General features: G+C 35.9%; 1 pseudogene; it reads right to left on the bottom strand.

Annotated features, from left to right (window-relative positions):
• Positions 1-18,691: 18,691 nt before the first annotated feature.
• Positions 18,692-20,261, bottom strand: LOC100667965 (protein YIPF1-like; annotated as a pseudogene).
• Positions 20,262-20,497: the final 236 nt, after the last annotated feature.

Below are 20,497 nucleotides of genomic sequence, written 5' to 3'. Positions count from 1 at the left end.
CTGACTGGCTACTCAGAACAGATCCTATTGTGGGGGTGATCTCATAACAGATCTCAACAGGCAGGTGATCACAAGGTTATATGATTGCCGAAACACTGAGAATCATGATCCAGCCAAGCTGACACACAATCTAACCATCACACTTATTTTGTTAAACACTTGTAATTACCCTGATATCTGCCACAACCCTAAATACTAATATAGTATGTTACTACATTTCCTTAAATTCATGTTAAATCAATCATCATTATTCAAAAATATTAATCCATGTAACACCTAAAATCATCTTGGATGTCATGAAATATATACATATATATTTGATACTTTAAGGAACACTGTCCTGTATACAGTTTAAACTTACCCAGCTTTCTTAAATAGAAGTAATTTTTGGTTTCCATGAAGCGGATGTGGAGAGGGCCTCTCTAATAGTAGTAGTTATTCCAGGAAAATGACTTCTAAAATACAGAGAGAAGACAATAACAGTAAAAGCTGTTATTAGGGGCATTAATATACTACTTTTATGTAATAATGCCAAATGGATCTGAGGTGTATTAATAAAACAACAGTAAGGCTCACTTAAGACTACATGTCTAATTTTACCTGCTGAGAAGATTTGAAATATTAAATTCCAAATAAGTACTATGAATTTATTTGCAATGTGTTGTTTTAATTATGTTTGCTTGCTTGTTTGTTTTTGCTTAAAAAAAAAACAAGCAATATTTTCAGTGCCTCTTAGATAATACTGTTAATCCCTTTCAAAACAAATTGTTTCAGGAATGTCATATTATTTGCAAATATACTATACGCACAGATTTTCGTGAATGGGGAATAATTATATAAGGAAAACTGTGAAAGATACATCAGATTTCCTCCCTTATCCAACAATAAGACTTTAATCTTTCCAAATTAGTCATAGAAAAATGCATTGAGTTGATCATAGAAAAATGAGAAAAGAAAAATCAAATTATTATTTCTCTGAATGTGCCTCTGTAACCATTCATTCCTGTCTCTCATGGTATTGACTTTTTTTTGGAAGACCCTCTTATATGAAGACTAGACTGCCTATTTCTTGGGAAGTTGAAATATTAGGAGTATAATCATTGACAAGCTCCTACTTATAAAGGAGCTTATTTAGAACTGAAATGGCTGGGCAAGCTGCTAACAGTAGGGTAGAGGTTTCTGAGGTGTACAAAGATAGAAGAAAAGAAGAACAGCATGTTTTTGCTTTAATTTGGTCTGTAACCTTAATTCTAAAGTGATAATGGAAATCTCTTAAGCTGTCAATGAAGGTCTCCAACTAAGCTACTGAGGATGTTACATAATACATGAGTTATAAAACCTCTTTTTTGACTAGGTGTATATTGAGTACCTCATAGACAATAACCTTTACCCTTCTGGTATTATAGAATAGTGGAAGGAGCATGGATTCTGAAGTAGATGGATCAAAGTTAGCTGAGTACATAGGGTTAGCCATTTCACCTTTCTTGCTTTTGATGTTCTCATCCATACAATGAGAATATCGGATCAGATTATCTGAAAGGTCTCATTGAGCTCCATTCAATCTCTCGCTCTACATAAGTTTAATCATCAAAAAACAAGTAAGGTAGATGTGGTATACAGGAAGGGAAATTTATTTATTTTATCAGTACGAACGTGGTTTTGAGAGTTAGACCTGCTTCTGTCCTTTGTCTACTAATTTTGTGGTCTTTGACTTGTAAGTTAAGTATTAAAAGATTGGAATTTCTTTTCTACAAAATGGGTATAATAATTCTTTGCTTTTTTTTTTTTTTTTTTAGTAAAGAGTAAATGGGATAATGCATAGAGATACACATTGTAAACACTGCATAAATGTAATACATGGGCTGTTAGGTATTGGTCATGGAAACTGGGTCTCAGAGAAAACTAGGGTGGTCTCAAGTTAGATCTTTTTTAAAAATGTTTATCCCTGGTTCTAGGCAGTTAGTAATGGGCATGATTTTTTCCTGATCTGTCTTATCCTGCTAGGGAGAAACAGGAAACCAAGTGTTAAGTTCTTGAGGGTCACAAAATGGTGGAGCACACGTCATCCTGAGTCTCTGACAATACAAAGTAAAGCTCCCACCAACCTAAATTAGGCAGGTAGTGTTATAAAAAAAATACTTTCTATTATGTCACTGACATTTAGAAATTAGTCTGGTTTTGTAACATAACCAAACCTTTCTTGAGTAAAAGTCTGCAAAATATTCGTTTGAATATTACAGGCCAGAGAAAAGACACCATAGTAATAACCTGAGCAGATATGACTATTAAGCCTGCTTTGGGCTTCAAGGAGCACAGGAGTGAGTAGTGAAGATAATGGGAAATGTACAGGAGGTGGTAAGATGACTTGTCTTTAAGGTAGCCTGATCCCCAGACTGTAGTATTTAACAGCAAAGGTCATCAGAAAGTGATCCAACCCCCTGTCAATAACTAAGGAAATGCAAATTGGGAGTAGTTTCTAGTTAGTGACCATTATTGTTTTGTCTCCAGAAGCTGAATATCCTGGGGGTCAGGGCTGGTCGGGGGATGGGAGGGTGAGGGGGAATTATTTGGGAACAGAAAGTGGCAAGTGCAAAGGAAAGTGTTCAGGGTCCATTCATGTAGACAGAGATTTAGAACAGTTCTCTATCTAAGGCGGGAGAGTGGAATAAAACACAAAGGCTTAACACTATACCTCATAGAGAGCAAATGCACAATATGTATTTATAGAATGAACAAATTAATCATTAACTATATTATCGTGGATCACTTCTTCATAGAGGCTTTCTCTGTCCACCTCAGTTGAAATAATTAAACCCATTAACTATATTCTACTAAAACATTTTAGACAAGAGGTAAGAACAAATAAATGTACCATGTAATTTCTTTTACTTTTCTCATGGCATTTCACTATCTAGAAGTCATTTTACTTACCGTATCATATAATCATGTACACATATAGTTTGCTTATTTGCATATGTTAGTTCTTTAAAACTGGTATATTCCATAAGGCCAAGAACTTTATCTCTCTTGTATGGCTCCCAGTAGGAACTTTGCTTTATTTACCCATGAGGTGAGTGAATAAATGAATAAAAGCACTAAGTATGCAAAAGAATGAATGAAAAATATAAAGATTGAACACAGTTTATTTGGGGCAGGAATCTGTAGCTATAGCTTGAAGGCATGTGGTTACTAAACACTTTTATAAGTAACATTGGAAACTGGGTTTAGGGCAGCAATATTTATGCTACACCACATCCCCACTGGTAGAAACACAGCTTTTAATATCTTTCCCACTTTAGTCAGAATTGCCTCAGGAACTTGTAGAGTGGATGAATTCTCTTCACACTCTAGGATTTAGTAAACTTCTATCTCTTGGCCAGGACTATGACGTTCCCTTCCTCAGCTCTCTGTATTTTGTTGTGTCTGCTACACAGACATTTTTATCTCTTTACTTGTAACTCTCCTTTTCAACTCTCCATACCTTGTTTTCAAGCTAATTCCTATTCATCTTTAAGTTCTAAGGAACATTTCTTTTTATTCTTCCAAAGCTGAGTAATTGTGTTTTCTATGTGTTTCACAGTAATCATACTTTTTCTATTATTTAAAATTAGCTTTTGTTTTATCTCAACTAACCTGGAAGCTCCATGATATCAACCACTATGTCTAGATTTCTGGATACATAATAATCATTCAATAAAGATATGTTGCGTCGATAAATGAATCAATAAAATTAAAATCCCCTACTCCTTGAAATTTCAGGGGCTGACAACTCTTATTCTGTTTAGTAGATTCATTTTATGCACAATACCTCATATGATTTACAAAGCACAACATGGAGTTTCTGTAATACCCCAAAAGTAAGGCCATGTATCTTTATTTTTGCCATACAAATGAATATATACAAAAATTAGTTTGTTCTTTTGAAATACATTTTTTGAAACTCATATAAATTGTGAGATTTTTAGGATCACACACACAGCATTGGTGAAATTATGTAGATTAAAAATGATTTTTTTTTTTTCAGGTATCTACACAACTCTGCAGGAAGCCACATAAAAGAGTGAGATGGGAGAGATGAAAGAGAATATCAAATCAACGTTGACCTTGTAAGAATAATGGTACCATGTCTATATGTGAAGCATACACACAAATGTCAAACTTCCCCAGGCAATGCAACAAAAGATGACAAAATCACAACTGTGTTTTACATATGTTTACAATAAAAGAGGGTCACAAGGGCATGCTTAATGCATTAATATGTACCCAATTTATGTTTAAAATAATTTAAAAAGGAAGAAAGCAAAGAAAATCTGAAGGAGTAGAGATTATCCTAATAGAATTTTCCAAGTTATCCATCAATGTGTCTTTCTGGAGAAGTCTATAAAGGAGTGACTTTTGGTAAAGGAGTGACAACAGGTAAGGACAGAACAAAAGAATATACTTTGTGAAAGAGTATGCTCATTAAGCACGGAGAGACTCAATAAATCTTAAATCACTGTTCTGTCAGGAGATCCACTTATCTGCCCAGTTCTGACAAAAAAATCTTATATATATTTGAAGAGACAGTAGTTATATAAATGGTTAAGTACACTTATCTGGGTTTAAATTCTAGTTTTAGGGAAATTAAATAATATTTTATGCCTCCATTTCCTCATTTGTAAAATGGGGATAACAATAGTAGCCATCTTTTAATTTTCTTATAACGATTAAATAAATTAGTATGAGTATATATTTTTTATATATAATAGAATAGTATATATATGCATATAAATATGTGTATATATATACATACATATATACACATATGTATTTTATACCAACTACTGGGTCTTACAATAATTGTTAGTAGAGCACTATCAGTATAGAGATCTATGTTTAATAATACTTGAAGGGGCTGTTTTTGATTTATTACTAGTACACAGGCTCATTCAACCTTTACAAGTTTTGCTCTCTTTCTTATATTCTGCCAGATGTTACGCTAAAAATAATAATCACTAGCATTTATTCTGTAAGTACTATATGCGAGGAAGTTTATGTATTGATGCCCTTATGAAAGAATAAATAAAATACCAAGAAGAAAGTACTCACATAATTTCCATTTTAAATTTATGGAAACTAAAACATATAAAGGTCAATGACTTGCTCAAGATTAAATAATTAACTAGATCAGAGGAAGGATTTGAACTCATGCATCCAAAAGCAGGCTGTTTGTACTTGACCTTGCCCAAACTATGTACTTTATCTTGTCTACACGAAGCCCTACGATAAGGAAAGTAGTATTTACTTGCAATAAAAATCTCCTCTTGCCTTCAAATTCCTGATACAGCCGCTGACTCATCTGCTCATTTTGTGTTTCAATTAAAAGAATAGAAAATACATCTTTCTCAAAATAAATTTTTATTTTCCCCAAGTATATGACTTTCTAATATTTATTGTGCTATTATTTCTCTAAATTCTTGTTTTCCACATATCCAAGTTTTTTTTTTTTTTTCCCTCCATGATGTTTTGCTTTTATCTTCTGAGTTCTGGCAAGGAGTTCGTTGAGCTTATTGTTGAATATCAGGGAACAGCCTGGAAATCATACAGTTGGATACTTGAAAGTTAAAAAATAAAATCATAGTTAGTCATTTTAAAAGGGGATTTCATCTGTGCTCATAGGAACATTTTACTGATGCCATAAGGAGTTGGCAGCAAGGAAAACTAAGAGGGCTTTACAAATTTAGATTTTTTTAAATCATGGTGTTGTTTTAAATTAGTCTTATGTATAAAATACAAGGAAATGAAAGCTCTTCTTTGGCAACTTTCCTCCATCCAACAACCATGGTTTGAATAAGGACTGGGTAACCTTCTCTGTTGGTATTCCACTCATATGTGCTGAGGATCTTTTTAGTGGTTTGTTGTACTCACCCCCTCCACACCCCCAGATGCTGCATGCATTATTGCTAAATGCTCACATTGCTTCATTCCCTTATAGGATTTCCCCAAGAGCACACCTTAATAATTCCCTTGCATTGTTGTTGTTAGGTGCCATCAAGTGAGTTTTAACTCATAGTGACCCTGCATATAACAGAACAAAATTTGCTCAGTCCTGTGCCATCCTCACAACAGTAGGTATTTTTGGGCCCAGTGTTGTAGCCACTGTTTCAGTTCTTCTTGTTGAGGGTCTTTCTCTTTTGCACTGACCCTAATCCTCTTTAACATGAAATTACAATCACAAAATGGAGGACAACCACACAATACTGGAAATCATGGCCTAATCAAGTCGACACATATTTTGGGGGGACACAATTCAATCCATGAGAACATCTTTCTGGTGTTCTCTGCTTTCAGCGATGATCCCATCTGACAACAGCAATGATACTTCTTGTTCCACATCCTCTTCTGAATCCAGCTTGAATTTCTGGCGGTTCCCTGTTGATGTACTGTGGTAACCGCTTTGAATGATCTTCAGCAAAATTTTACTTGTGTGTGATACTAATGATATTGTTCAATAATTTTCGCACTTGATTGGATCAACTCTCTTTTGAATGGGTACAAATATCAATCTCTTGCAGTCATTTGCCCAGGCAGAGAAGGCAGGAAGTTTACTTCCCTGTGAATTCTGCAAAAGGAAATAGAAGTTGTCGTATACATACCTCTACCCCTAATATTAGCTTAAAATAATATCTATGTCATTAGTTTACAGTTCTGTGGATTTTCCTGATCTTCTGATCTAAGCCAATTCTGTTGATCTCTGGTGAGTTCACTCACATATATATGGTCAGCTGACAGGTTTGCTGGCTAGATAATCTAAGATGTCCTCGTTCACATCATTGGCAATTTTCAGGCTGGTGGACTACCTGGGATGGCTCATACCAGCTATATTTGGTCTCCCATGTTTTAGTAAGGTAGCTGTGCTGTGCTTGTAGGATGGTCTCAAAGTTCCCAACACAGACAGTGTGAACTGTCTGGAAGCTCTTTTCAGGCCTCTGCTTATATCATATTGGCTAACATCCCATGGACCAAATCAAGTTACATGACTTAGACCAGATGTGAAAAGTGGAGAAATAATTTCCACCTCTTGATGGGAAGGACACGCATATACAGAATGTAAAAATTTGTGAATACTCTTATTTCCCTTATACAGTAGATTATTTGCTGTTGATGCTGGAATTGTGTTAAATTGAAAACAATTGGTACACTCTCCTGCTTTTCCACCTTCTTCCTGAAGCTCTCAGAGCATGTTCTTAATTACAATTTCATTTATGTTCCTGTGTAAATTTTTAAAACTATTGGTCAGAGAAACAAAACTATATTTGGCTTAATGATTCTATGCTCTCCTGGTTATCTTAAAGGATCCCTAGAATTGAAGACAATAAAAAGATACCAAATGGAATTTATTTTCAAAGAAGTATGAGCATGTTAAAGTATTTGAAAATCAGTGAATAAACATCAAACTCCTTCATTTATTTATTCTTGTTACTATGTCATGCACCACACATATGCTTAAACTTCTCTGAAGAACATCCAGGAATCAGTCTAATGATGTCCACATTAATTACCCTAATAAATCATAAATTTGAAACAGTTGGCCAAAGCTTACTGAGAAGCTGGATGACTTACAGAGTCTGTAAAGCTGGGGTTTGTTCCAGAGCAATGGGACTAAATGGTGTCATCTTCAAAGATCCCCTCTGGAGATATCAAGTATTAGTGAGGGGGCCCTTTCCAATTTCCAGTGAGCTGATGTTCATTATACTGTGATTTTGACGATGGCACTGATGTAAAGTATTCAAATTGCTGGCTATGGTACCAGTGAGGAAGAAAAGGAAGAAGAGAGGTGGGTGGATGAGAGAGAGAGAGAGAGAGACCTTACTATTTACTGGATATTAACCTGTGGCATGGTTTCTCAAAGTATGCTTCGCAAATCGCTAACTTTAAAGATGTTTGGAGGGAATGAAATGAACAAACAAAAGCTTATGGTCAAATAAGAAAATAAGTTTGGGTGATAATGCCTATGATTTCTCTACTTTTATGCAGTGGGTTTTTTGATGGCATTCACATTTGATGGCATCATAATAGCCAAAGAATCTGAGAAATCCTAAAAATAAAACAAATCTGAGCAATCCTAAAAACAAAAGAAAAAACAACCAAAAACAAACACCCTTACATACTTTTGTTTATTGTTTGGTTTTTAAATATACATACACACACACACACACACACACACATATATGTGTGTATATATATATATATAAAAAAATATATACATATACATATATATATATAAAGCATTTCTCAAATGAAAGTGAAGAATGGGAACTAAATGGGGCAGGGGGGGTAGAAGGCGGGGGCAGGTAGTGGATTTTTTTTCCACTAATAGAAGGCAGCAGTGATGGCCATATTAAAATTCTTTTCCTTATGGTGGAGCCCTGGTGGCGCTGTGGTAAAGAGCTCAGCTGCTAACCAAAATGCTGGCAGTTCGAGTCCACCAGCTGCTTCTTGGAAACCCTATGGGGCAGGTCTACTCTGTCCTATAGGGTCACTATGAGTCAAAATCGACTCACTGGCAACAGTTTTTTTTTTTTTTCCCCCTTATGGCACTGTGAAATCCAATCTCATCCAGATTCTTTCTAGTTGGAGAAGTTCAATACTAGTGCAAATTTCTCATCCAAATGGAACCAATAACAAGGGTTATACTGATCTGAAGTGGAAGAATATGGGCAAGAGGCCAATTATGATCCAGTTAATTCTCTGGTCCCACTATGCAATATATTGAATTCCCCTCTTTTTTTGAAAGCATTTGTTTTAAAGTATGTGCATATCTATTGAAACCTGAGGATGCTTTAGAAAGAATTTATATAAATAAGTCTAGAAGTCATTCTCTAATAGTCGCTTACACTTATTGCATCATTTGTGGTTGCATAGGAAAGGAATTCTATAGTAAATTAACATTTGACTAATTAAGATACGAAAGACATGTAATGTACGCATTTGTAAAAAAAAAAAATGAGTGAGATTTTGGAATGCACAGCTTATGGATGCACCAGCCAAGAAATCAAACAACATATTTCACTGGGCAAATCTGCTGCAAAAGACTTATTTAAAGTGTTGAAAAGCGAAGATGTCACTTTGAGGACTAAGGTGGGCCTAACCCAAGCCATGGTATTTTCAGTCACCTCAGATGCATGTGAAAGCTAGACAATGAATAAGGAAAAACAAAGGAGAATTGATGCCTTTAAATTACAGTGTTGGTGAAGAATATTGACTAAACCACACATGGCCAGAAGAGCAAACAAGTCTGGAAGAAGTACAGCCAGAATGGTCCTTGGAAGTGAGAATGGCATGGCTTCATTTCATGTACTTTGGGCATATTTTCAGGGGGGACGAGTCTCTGGAGAAGGACATCATGGTTGGTAAAGTAGAGGGTCAGCAAAAAAGAGGAAGACCTCATTAAGATGGATTGACACAGTGGTTGCAACAATGGGCTCAAACATAACAATTGTGAGGGTGGCACAGGACCAGGCAGTGTTATGTTCTGTCGTACATAAGGTCAGTATGAGTCAGAACCGACTCGATGACACCTAACAATGATGTGTACATAATAATTTATCTGAATTAGTTGTGCGTTATTTATCAATGATTAAAACTAGCTATGAAATATGAAGCCTCTAGACATTCCTGACCCTCCTCTGTAGTCCTAGTCCATTCTTCACTTGAATCTGTCCCAGCAGTACATTTCCTTATCTCTAACAAGACTGACTGGATCAACTCACCACCAGTCTGTTATCCATTCTGCTGTTCATGACACATGCACTCTCAAACTCCATCTTCACTCCACAAAGACAGACAAACTATTTATGGGTCTCAGAGAGAATAAAGAGAAATAATAAAAACCAACCTCCTTTTTTTCATCTTTAACTCATTGCAAAACTATTTGTACAATACCATTGCCATCGAGTCCATTTTGACTAACAGTGACCCTATAGAACAGAGTAGAATGGCCCCAAAGTGTTTCTAAAGCTGTAAATCTTTACAGAAGCCAACTGCCATATATTTCCCCCACAAAGCGGCTGCTGGGTTCTAACCACTGAACTTCCGGTTAGCAGCTGAGCACTTAACCACTGAGCAACCAGGGATCATTACTTTTACTTTAGCTAGGTTTTTGTCAACTCTTTGTAAATTGGCTTATATAAAGTTATGTGGTGTAGGAAAAATATAAAACTATGGATGCCCATTGACCATCCTTCCTTATTCTTATCCCTGGTTGTAAAGCATAATACTTTCATGTTCCAGAGTTAGTGACTTTCTTGGATTATGGCTTGGGATCATTGTAAATCTGGGAAGACTCATGTCCATGGAATGTTTGAAGTTTTGTTTGGGTCTCAAAGCATTCGTTGACATAATATGGGTGTGCCAGTCACATATTCTTATCCTCCATTAGCAATTAGGGATTAGTCTCTTGTTTTATAGTACTTTCCTTGGTCTCTGAAAAGACAATTTTCCCTGTAAAGCAAATCATAGCAGGCTCGCTCTGGTCCCTTTTCCCCACATGTGTTAGAGCAGAAATGAGAGTTTACTTTTTTTTCATTGGCTTATTTAACTTTAAGAGTTACCTAGAGAAGAGAGGAGACCTAATCGTTACTGCATCATGTTTGAAAAAATTTAGGGTGATATGCTTGGTAATATCTAAAATTAAGTATTTGTGACAGATGATGCTGACCAGTAGCAGTCTCAATTTTCTCACTGTACATTTTTATCCAATTCAGATAAAATGTGATGATTTATTTTTTTATACTTATTCACTGTTAACACAGGAAAATAATTAAAAATTCTGTAGTAATTTTCTCATGTACAGAATGGCACCTGTTCATTTTCTATATTTCAGCTTGATGATTGTATAATATCTCTCCACATCGCATTTCTTGGCCTTCTTGCAACTTAACATTCTTGTCTGTAGAGAGACAACTTGGCTATCCATAAAAGTAACTTCTCACATTTACGTAAGTGTTTTTAAAATCTCATTGCCTACTTGTAAGAATACCTCACCTCACATAATAAAATACAAAAGGAAAACTGAAGTGTTTTCCCCCAAGTAAGAGAGGTCTCAGGCCCACAGAGATGAAAGCAAGCCTTTCCTAAGCAATACAAATAATTATGGAAACTCTGGAATCACTTAATTGTTTTCCCCAAGGTTTCCAAGATTTCTGGACCAGTATTCTAAATATAAGTAATTACCATGATACCAGCACTTCTTCCAATCCAAAAAAAAAAAAAAAAAAAAAAATGTTTTTCTAAGCAAATGACTCAATGAGATTAGGGAGGGCAGCAGATCTAACACTCTCTCTTAAAGCAAATTGAAATGATTATTTTTTTTCTTGTAAACTTTTGTTTTCCATTTAAAGTCAGTTCTATGTCAATCAAATTGGCTTATCAGGATATGGAGTGCAATTCCCACAAACAGATGAGTCTGTAATTAGCCTTTGTGCTACAGGTTCAATGTTGGGCAAGTCTCATAAGGCCTTGGTTTACAAGGGCCTCACTTAATCTTAGCCTTTAAGTCAGGCTTTGTTGCTCAATTGACAATACTGGAGAGCATTTTGGCTACAGTCTCCATACCATTCTCTGTTCCAGTGGAAGTCCACTTGGATAGAACCTAGAAAACTGACAGAAAATTTGTTAATATTGGGAATTATTGATATAGATTTGCCCCTACATTTTGAGACATCCCTAATTCTAGAATTTTTGAAATGATGTAAACTTCTCTAAGTCTAGATCTAAAACTACAACTTTATCTCACATTATGTTAAAATGATATCTAAGCACTCCTTTTCATTTTATGGATTAGTAGCCAAAGTTCATGTTTGAAATGATATGTTTTAAATTTTATCAAATGCTTTTGGACTAGAGAACACGCCCATGTTTGGTCTTTCAAAATTGCTCAGAATCATCTAAACTATATTGGATAAAGCAGATTTACCTCCAAGCTAAGCCATTTACGGGCTAACTTTAGTATGAAGGTCCATTTAAAAATGGAATCTATACTGAAAACTCAAGCAAAAACTTAAGAATATATGTACAAATGAATAACTGTGTAAATAACAATACTATTTATTCATCATTTTCTCCTTTATTGATTCTTTAAATTTTAGCTAGCAGCCATCAACAAAAACATTTCGAACAACTAGAATTGTGAACTGTTAAGAACGATACATTGAAAATGTAAGCTTTTTTTGCATTTTAACTTTTTGGGCTTCCTGTCTGTATGATCCATTCTTCAAAATAGAATGGAGATCTAAGGAGTTTCAAGAAGAAAAATGGAAACTTGGAGAACTTTACTGAGACATTTGTACTAAGAATAGTCCAAAAGGAGAAAAAAAAAAAGTGTCATTTTTCTAAAGGCATACCATCTTGAGCTGTGATCTTGTCAATTCTTAGTAGCTGAGTGGGGTCACATCCTCTTAGTACTTGAATGTGAGATCTCAGGAGACAAAAAAGGATTGAAAGAAATGGTGTTTGTGATTTTTTAAAAATAAGTTAGCACTTTATTCTTGTTTTAGATTTCATCCAGGATCCACAATAGAGCTTAAAAAAATACTGGCCATGCCAACTTCCTTAAAAAAAAAAGGGGGGGGGTGGGTAACATTTTATTGGAAGTGCCTAGATATTTAAAAAAAAAAATTGTGTGTGTGTGTGTTTCTTACAGTGTTATTTATAAATTGACATGTGTAATTATTGTCTCTGGTGTACTAGGCATATTCACATCACAAAGTTTCATATTCTACATGAAAAATAGAATTAAAATTAAAATCTTTATAATTTTTTTCTATGACCCTCCTTTTTTTCCCATCCTTTTTTCCTGATCAAAAATGTAAGAGGAGTAAAGGTATAACTAATTTTTAGAGTGCATTGGATAGAAGGATCCTGAATCAAAGCTAGAGATAGAGGTGATATTGAAACTATTTAACAACCTGCTTACCTGCTTGGGATAGAGTGTTTGCCAACTCTACACAGTCAGAGTATTTGCCAACTCTACACAAAAGAGCTGGCCCAAGAGTGTATACCTGGTACATAGGAATCCTGGCTTCTAGCTGGTGTCTCTCAGCAACCACTCCTCTGTGCATAAGCATGATTTGCTAAAGCAAGAATTGGGTGCTTTGTCCTCCTTTTCTCCTACTCTTTAGAAATAAGGATAGAACCTTTGTTACTTGGTTTCGAGTAATAGACCTTGGATGAGCTACCTTCCCTTAACGAGATGGATTAACCCAGGGGCTGCAACAATGGGCTCAAGCCTAACAAGGATTGTGAGGATGCACAGAGCCAGGCAGTGTTTCATTCTGTTGTACTTTGGGTCGCTATGAGTCAGAGCTGACTCAATGGCATCTAACAACAACACCTTTCATGATAAAAGAAAGATAAAGGTCATAAAATTTATGTATCTTACCATATCTCTGTCTATATTTCAAATATATTTATTCATCCTAGCACAAAATGGAAAGGGTATGTTATTTAAACAGATGTGCCAATTATACCATAAAAAATGCTGCCTTGAAATCACGAATAAAGTGTTGACTTACATAGCTTGATAGAGTGGAAAACATTGTTCATATTTCTCTTGTGAATATGTATATATATATACATATATATACAAACATAATGCACATATATTTGGTAACTACTTTGGCACAATGGTATATCTTCTGTTCTGAAAATTCGTAGCCAGAATTTTTGAAAACTATTCTCTGAACAGCCGCTGGCTTACCAAGCTTTTGACTTTCCACTTTAATTGACATGATCTTTGGTATACACATGTTCCCTAGACATCCTTGGGGTTCCATTCGTTCCATTGCCTCAGTTCTACTTATCATCATTCCCCTGTGTACTTAAGCAGATTTTTTTTTTTTTTTAATTTTCTCTAGTTTCTATTTGAAAATATTCTTCCAATGTTCTATATAATTGTGATAAGGGGGTTTCAAAGATGTGGAGCAATCCCATGACTCCTCTCTAAGATCATAATTCCCCACGACATGTTATCCTTCTACATCCCACCTCTACTTTTTCTAGCCATATATAATTACCTCTACTTTTTCTAGTCATGTGTAATTGCATATAGTTCCTAAATATTGTATGCTTTTCAAACTGCTAATTTTTCACACTTGCTGTTTCTGACATGAGAAATTATCTTCCTGTTTCTTTTATCTTTCTAGGTAATTTCTCAAGAAGAAAGGCAAGGCCTCCCTTCTACCTCCTGGGAATCTTTCCTGAATTCAATTACATATCTTGGTTCAGGAAACCCTGCTGGCATAGTGGTTAAGTGCTACAGCTGCTAACCAAAGGGTCGGCAGTTTAAATCCGCCAGGTATTCCTTGGAAACTCCATGGGGCCATTCTACTCTGTCCTGTAGGGTTGCTATGAGTCGGAATCGACTCTACCTCACTGGGTTTTTTTTTTTTTAATCTTGGTTCAGGTTTTATACTCTCCTCATAACACCCTGTGCTTTAGAACGTGATTTTATCCTAGCTCCTTTCTTGCACATGAACAAATTTATTTGTTTGTATCTCTAGCAGAAATAAAATTTCTGTGAGATAGGGTCTATGTCTGAAATCCTACACCTAACAGAAGGCCTAACCTAGAAAAAAAAAAAAATAACCTAGAGTAGGTGCTAAATAATTTGTTTAAATAAATGAATGAATAAATTAAAAATAGCCAAAAATTAATGACGTTGGAAGAAAATGAGCAAATAAGGGCTATATTTTTTGGAATTTTCCAATCTGTTAGCCAACATTCTTCAAAAAGCCATGATAAAATTTTGATAAGGTTGTTTGTTAGTGTGTAGTGCAGAAAGGATTTTGCCCTTTTCCAAAGAGAGGTCTGGCCTTTGTGCCTGGCTACCAGGAGGTAAGCTCTCAACCTTTGAATTTTTCCAAGTAACAGGAATTAATGTCTTTATTATTCATGCTGGACTCCTTGATCACACTTGACAGTTTATGATAACGAGGTAATTTATGGTGGATTTCTCAGACCATGTGGTTTCAACCTAACCACTTGAGAAGGATGGTCTGGAAACTGAGTTCAACCACATAACCAATCAATAAGTTCCATCCAGAACTATGGGCACTGAAGCTTGGATGATTTCCCTCAAATTAGTGTTACTCCAAGTGTATTGTCACATATGGAATCCAAGATTGTAATGTGTTCTGAGGACATAAAAGCTTTGCATTTAGAACACTTCAAAACTCCCCTAAGTCTTTCTTTCTTTGGTTGGTTCTAAATTGTATTATTTCCTTGTAATAAATGTAGCTATGAGAATAATAGGTTTCAGTGAGTTCTGTGAGTTTTTCTAATGAATTACCAAAACTGAAGGTATTTTTGGAAAACCTCGAAATAGAAGTTGGTTTCAGAAGTGAGGGTAGTCTTGTGTGGAATCTTCCTTCTGACATTATAATTGGACCACAACTTCTTGCAGTTGGAGTCAGAAATCTTGGAGGAGACTTGACAGTCTGGAATACTGTGTCTTTAGCCTTGCAGTTTAGCCAACTTCATGTAGCTCGTCTTAAGTATATTTAAGTCTCAATTCCATGTTATTTTGGGAGTTTATTTTGTCTCCTAGACTGAAAAATTCTCTAGCAATAACAACTGTTTTCAGGCATAAACTTATAAGCATATGGATCAGTCTGCAATCTGAATGGTGTAATCTGAGAAACTCTGATATCTTCCCAAGACAAAAATATTTCTTCAGGGAAATGTAATCATTTCTGAAATTGGAGAATTGAATTTAGTGTTCATAAAATTTAAGATGCAATACTTTATTATGTGTTAGAAGAATGGTTTATCTTATCTCCCGTGGTCTTCCTTTTATGCCAGTGAAGGAAAGAGTGATTAATAGAAAGGTCACAGATCTTGGAGTATGACAGTGGTGGATTTCAATTCCTGATCCACTCACTTATTAGCTAGTGGTGCTGAACTGAACAGTTCCTTCATCTGTCAAAAGATAATGGTAATGTTATGATATTAAAAGCAATGTAACAAATAGATAACAAGATAGCTTCTAGAACAAAATGGTCTAATTTTAAATCCTCTCCTAGATTGAAAACACACACTGTTAGAGTTAAATCAAGGAGATTTGTTGAAAGTCCAGAGAATGGTAGGGACCAGAAAAGTATGCAACATCAAAAAGGGAAAATATCAGCTTTGAGGAGCAGCATAGAAACAGCCATCCTTACTGGATTAAGACAGGAACAAAAGCTGCAATATTATCATTGGCTGGAAGGCAACTGGTGACGTTAAAGGTGAAGCATCTTAAAGTGGGCTTTTCCTTGGATTGGTTGATAACATACATGTGGGGTTACATGATTGGCTAAGGGTACATAATTGCAGACTTATGTGCTTTTCAGATAATTGCAGGGTAGTCACAAAAACAATCACAGAACATCCTTGTCTGAGTACATGCTATCAAAACTGCCTTCTCGAGCATGCCTTTTCCTGAGGGTCTAGGGTAAAGCAGAGTTTTTGATAATGCTGTGTGTCAAGATCCTCCAGGAACAGGCTGTTGATATCCTACATCTGCTTGACCACAGAGGAAAGACCCTCTGGGTATGGGCTGTGACATCCTGGATGTGCCCGACCACAGAGAAAAGTGTTTCCTTCAGGATATGTGGTAAAGTCAGCACAAAGGTTAACATCTGCTGGGGCTAAAATAGCAAAGAAAATTAATTCAACTTTTAGCATGAGATCAGACATTTTACTTTAGGTCCAAAGACTCAGATTTCAGAGCACTAACTCTATCCCAAGTAAATAAATTTATATACTTTGAGACTTTAGGTGGGTTATGTAGCCTTTCTAAGTCTCAGATTTCTTCTCTGTCTGTAAAAGGAAAATAATAATAATAAGGAAGAGGAGGAGAACAAGGGAATGAAGAATAATAAGAAGAATCTCGTAGATTTGTTGTCAGGATTAAAGGAGATTACCGAGGGAAAAACAATGTGGGCACGCAAACGAGAGCTCAAGAAGACTTAGCTAATATTTGTATTCCTTCAATCTTGTTGCAAAAATTGTTACATGACTTTTTCCTTTTATGTCTGCTACAAGGTTAACACAATGCCTCTCATAAAGTAGAAGCACAATAAACCATTGTCTTTAGACATTCATTTTACTGATACTTATTAAGTTTCTTTTTGCATATAAAGAATATCATCTTATCTTTGCAAACCTTTGGAGCCCAGTTTCTAATCTTACAAGAGGTCCATCAATGTACTGGTGTAAGGGGAGAAAAAGTCTCTTGGGATTATTTACAACCTCAGTGTTCCGGATCATTCATCAAAACCATATCATTTAGAATCTTTCTTTCATTTTTGCTGTAAAATAGTTAATACACCAGTCTCACATAAAATAAGTAATAATTAATCACCCCATCAGCCAAAAAAAAAAAAAAATCACGAGGCTTGAAATGCAAAAGCGCTGTGATTCTTCTTTCTATTCACTTATTTAGGTGTGGATATGAAGGGACAGATATAAATCTGTGGAGAGATTCTTCAAGGGGGTGATTCTCAAGGTTGTGGAAAGTGCCTCCCAGGTTTGCAATAGCTCTCAGCTTGGCCTCGGACTCCGGAGCTTGTCCCACAGCGAAGGATATCAAACTTATGCATACTCTAACATTTTTCAGCTTCAATCATTAGATTTAGGAAAGCATATGCAAAATATTCTCCAAAAATCAATTATACAGCAGAATAATACTGATATTGAAATATTAATAAAGGTCCTGAGAGACTGTTCAGTTATTTTTGCTCCAAATACAATAAATTTCTCATGTATTATACATTGTTTAAATTTGTGTAACATAAATAATACATAACTAAGTAATTTATTTATAAGAAATATACTTTTTGTTCACCTTTTCTAGTTCCCCAGCATATTGTTATTCATATTCTTCAGGTAAGCTCATCACCTATGTCAGCTGAGTATTGGACAATGTGCATAAAATATGAAACCATTAGGATGACTCAGATGAAGTTCTGGTAACTATCAAGAAGCATTAAAGTGTTTAATTTAAAAGGAAAAATGAAATGTTCAGGGATTGATGTTTTTTACTATGTAATCCCATATATTTCCATGTATAAATACAGTTCATAATTTTGAATTTAGTGCAATGGTAATGTAGATAACAACAACAACAAAAAAAAATCAAGTTTTGAGCTATTCACAAGGATGATTCTCATTAGGAGACCTGATGGTGCAGTGTTTTAAGAGATACGGCTGCTAACCAAATGTCAGCAGTTTGAATTCATCAGCCCCTCCTTGGAAACTCTATAGGGCAGTTCTACTCTGTCCTATAAGTTCGCTTTAAGTCCAAATTGGCTCCATGGTTGTTTTTTGTTTATTTGAGTCCTATTAGCCTGGGACTTTTCTACATAAAGAGTTCAGAATTCATCAGGTTAACCAACATCACCAAAGTGAATCTAAGATTTTTTGGTGTGTGAACTAATACGGTAGCATCTTTGGGATTATCATTCCAATGAAATTTTCTTGCATCTCTTTCACTTTCTGGGAGTTAAAAATAAAAGTGAATATGTCCAAGCTTTATTCAGTCTGAATGCAATCTAATTACTTTCCTGATTTGAACATGACTTTCTTTCTTACATGAGTGTTATGAAATAAAATCAGAACTAAATTGACACTGTATTTATAATTCTATTCCTGTCTTTTAACAAGAAGTCCAAGGGATTAGTATTTCAGTAGATATCAGAAAACGGAAGGACTATAAGTTAATTTTTTAATGTCTTTTTTTTTTTTTTTAATGTGAGGTATTTATTTTGTAACTATTAGGTTTAGTTTCCCAGTATCAGATCCCCAAAGACAAATTTTCAGGCTCCCACTTAATACCAACCAAAGTTCACACTGTTTGGCTACTTTAGGATGGCAAACATTTGAGGATAAGAGGATCGCTTCCATAATCTGTACATAATTTGGAGAAAAGACATCAGAAGTTAGGATGGATATGTTTCAGATATTAAGGGCGTATCTAAAGCAAAGGGGGTCATGTGACTGTGGGAGGCAAATGGAGGTCACTTGAGTATGCCTAACCCACTCTCTTTCATTTCACTCAAAATCAGTGCATAGTTGCCATAGTCACCAATGGGTGAAAAAGAAGAGCTCGAAGATACATGTACTGAACAAGATTTCATTTTTTGACCATTAAATAGGTGGTTGGGCTTCGGTTTAGCACCATCCATGTCGACATTGGTGCCACCATTCCATCAGTTTTCTTGCTGGCTTTGGTCATTCTGCTTTCCTGTGGTGGATGCCATGTCTCAAAGAACCACATTCCGAAAACCATAAAAGAGAATTTCCTCTTTAGCTGTACTTGGCTGCTGTAACTCTTTGGTTTAGGGTAGCTGTAGTTGGGAGATGAACCATCTCCAGCGCATCAAGAAAGTATGCCAAGCAGCCCACAGGAAGAAGCATGTGAAGCAACACAGTCGTCACAATTGTGGCCAATGCAATGTGAACAGCTGGTGAAATGTCATTGCCAAGATGGATCCTGAGATGCCCAGGGCAACCATGACTAGAATCCAATGAACAGCTTTCTGGGGGATAACCCACAGTATTGCCATGGGGATATAAATGCAGAATGAATATCCACAGATGCACACAATCTCCAAAAATGAATAGGGAACAATGTTCATAACTTTGCTGTTTCTTCTCATAAGAAAACCCCAGAGTGTGAGAGGAACCAGCCAGGCACAGGCGTAGATGACTGTAGCTGCTACGGGTATTTTTCGGAATTCAGGGATATAATGGTAAGTCTTCTCTCCCAGATGGATTAAGAAGTTGGAAAGATTCCCACTAACTGCTATGGCAAAGACCAATTTGGCACATATCCAAAAGGGTCCATAAAGATCTGGATTGCTGCGGATATATAACCCCACAAGGTTTTTTCCTGGTATGGGCAAGAGAGACCCTTTTATTCTGTCAAAGATCTGCTTAGTGTCCAAGTCAAAGAACATTTGATAGTATTCAAATGTCCAGAAGGGGGAGCTTTCTTCTGTCCAGTAAGTAACTCAGTTTTGTCAGAGTCATCGTTCCCCAGTAACTCATCATCCTCTTCTCTCCCAGGACCTCTTGGGGGTCCCGGTTGACGCTTTGGGATTTCACCAGGATCCTCAATGCTTTGGTGGTGTCATCTGGGCTTGCTGCTAGAGAACTGGCTGCATCACCAAATTCTTCAAACTGCAAGTCATCTACAGCTACCATTTAGCCAGTGGGTCTTCTACCAGTTATTAAGAAGAAAATTTGTAGGGACTGGGTTTGACTCCCAATTCTGCTGCTTCTCGCTGCGTGACTGTGGGCCTCAGTTTTCTCATCTGTAAAATGGGTTCATAATGGTACCTACTAACATGGCTGTTGGGACTTGGGACTATTAAATGACAGTGCATGTAAGGCGCTGAGCTCAGAGCCAACCAATTAGTGTGCACTGTTAAGTGTTGGGGACCATGTAGCCTAGGGTACCACGAACTCAGGTTTG

Source organism: Loxodonta africana, chromosome 5 (genome assembly GCF_030014295.1).
Source record: "Loxodonta africana isolate mLoxAfr1 chromosome 5, mLoxAfr1.hap2, whole genome shotgun sequence".
Taxonomy (NCBI): Eukaryota; Metazoa; Chordata; class Mammalia; order Proboscidea; family Elephantidae; genus Loxodonta; species Loxodonta africana.
This window is presented reverse-complemented; position numbering and strand designations above follow the sequence as displayed.